The following is a 2729-nucleotide window of genomic DNA, read 5'->3' as shown; positions in this document are numbered from 1 at the left end:
TATACAGTGATAGAAGCCAAACTCAGTGTGACTGATTTCTGAGTGTCTCTCCTTGATCCTTAAACTGTCCCTTGTCTGTTCAATGTGTAATAATAAAAACCTACAGAAGCCTCCAGGTCATATGTACTAATATAACACGCTAGATACCAAAAATAAAATAAACCAACAAAATTTGCAGATGAATATTTTATTACTTAAAATTGAACTGAGTATCTATTCTTCATGATTTAACCTTTACAAAAATATATCAAAAAATGAAAAACTTTCTGACTGACTTTTAACTAAGAATTCTGTAGTGAAGGAACATTCCAAAGTAGTGGTGTAGACTTTGGCTGTGTTTGTTTTCCTCACTTTCCTGTTCTTTTGTGTGAGCTGAAAATGCATCCTGTTCTCTCTGCCACTCTAGCCCTCGTCACATAGTTAATACTAAATAACTGTTGGTTTAATGGTTACACGAATTAAGCAATTTTGCTAGCTATCCCTTTACAAATTAACCAAAAGGCAATTTTCTGAACATTAAATTTATGCAGTAAAACATTTGTTTTTTTTGTTCCATATTTGGTATACTCTTACAACACAGTACACTTTTTTGCTTCTATAAGGTTATGCTTTATAAACGATGGCTTGGTGTTACACTCTTACTATAGTTGAGCTTTTAAAAACATCAAGTTTTGGTCTTACTTTCCCTTAATACTTATTGGATTCTTACCGTGAATCTTTTATTTCTTTTTATCTTTATTATCTAGCACACTTAACTCATAATAGATAATACAAACTTAATAGATACAATAGATGCAAATTTAACTCATAATAGATATAAAATATTTCTGTTGGATGAAAAAATTAAATACATAAATTTACTAAGGGTACTTATGTGGTCATTTGGATTAGTTACAAATAGGAGGCAATTAGGCTGAAATTTTGAACTGAAATGTGCTATAAAGAGGCAGCAATGCAATCGTCATGCATCCTTTGCATGGCATAGAGTAATCCTTGAACATGTTAGGCTCTCAAGAAATTCTATTGGGTAATCAATTATTTGCAGATGATCTGTACAAGTTGATGGATTATTAACATAGTCCACTTTCATATTTGTGAAGTTTGATAATTTTAGATTTTCAATAAAAACTACAAAGAGTTTTTTTGTTTCCAATTGTGTGTTTCCAATGACTATCTAGAAATGCTGCTTCAATGAAAATAACAAAGGCATTTTAGGGAAATAATTCAGGTTTTGAGGAAACAGAGGCAGTGTATGCCTTAGTTATCATCATGAAGACACAGGAGAGTGATTGTTGTACAGTTCACAAGTGTGTGTCTTTGCAAACTTGTTAGCCTATGGGAGTACTACGGTCATACTGGGCTCTCTGGGTCCCTTCAGTCAACACATCACTCTGCTGAAATTCCACAGAAGCCCTGGTTTCATTTTGAATTTTATATTCTTTAGGATCAAAGTCTTTTCTACATAATTTTGTTTTTTTCTTCAAGTATAGGTGACACACACTATTTTATTAGTTTGAAATGTACAGCATACAGATTTGACATTTGTATACATTGTTCGATGCTTACTGTGGTAAGTGTAGTTACCATCTGTCACCCTACAATGTTGCTACAATATTCATTATATTCCCTATGCTATTCTTTTCATACCTGAGGAGGGAGGTGGTGGGTTGCATAGGCAAAATAGGAAAAGAGATTGAGAAGTACAACTTCAAGTTATGAGATAAGCTTTTTTTGGTTTGTTTTTAAAGTCTCTGAGGCTACTTGAACAAACTCCCTGAGGACTGTTCCAACTATAATGTTTAAGAATAAATTATCACTAAGATTCTGCTTACATATACACACATACACATATACACGCTAATTAGAGATCATATTCCAGGCACACTTGGGCTTTGTTTTCAGTATTTTTATAAGTAAACATTCATCTCTCATTTGTATTTCTAAGACATCAGAAAATTTTAAGTACGCCAAGATCTAAGTTTAGATTCTACAAACATATCGCATGATCATTTGGGGACTCCATGTTTAGACACTGATAGACATTGGTAACGTTATTATGAACACAGCATAATTGGTCTTTGCTAAAACCACAAATATATGTAATAGTTTTATATGTTAACAGGTACAATATGCAGAGCATGAAGAGTTAACAGCTCTAAGCCAGGTCTAAGTCAGTATTATATTCACACATCTTAGCTTTTCTTTTTCCCAAAATCAATATCTGCAAATAATAAATGAGATCCCAGAGGGTTGAGTTAAGCTCCAACCATCACAGAGCAACTCTGCAATTGGTTGCTGACTCAATAATGCAGGTGAGCACCACACTACAGAATATCCTTAACACACTATAATAGAAAATTAATAGCTTTCAAATCAGCACTAGGGTTACCCTAAGGATTCCTTAATAGCTTAGGTTAGAACAATCACCCAAATCCAAGAAGTATAAAACGCCATGAAACCTCAGAGAGATAACTAAAGCTCCAACATTATACTTAATTTGTTCCACGTACACTGCATTCTACTCAAACAACAAAAGGTTTAAGATATGAAAGCGTCACGTTGAAAACAATGTGCTAATAAGCCTCACTGAAGTGCTTTCCATGGTGCCAGTACGAAGTTCATATATCACCATATAGCAATTTACATATCAAAATCAGGGACCTGTGGATCATGAAAATTCTTTCTTAACATAGTTAACATTAAACATTCTACACACATCCTCAGACTAT

The sequence above is a fragment of the Crocuta crocuta genome, unplaced genomic scaffold (assembly GCF_008692635.1).
Source record: "Crocuta crocuta isolate KB4526 unplaced genomic scaffold, BGI_CrCroc_1.0 scaffold196, whole genome shotgun sequence".
Taxonomy (NCBI): Eukaryota; Metazoa; Chordata; class Mammalia; order Carnivora; family Hyaenidae; genus Crocuta; species Crocuta crocuta.
The sequence above is the reverse complement of the archived record's forward strand: the minus strand, read 5'-3'. Positions refer to the sequence as shown.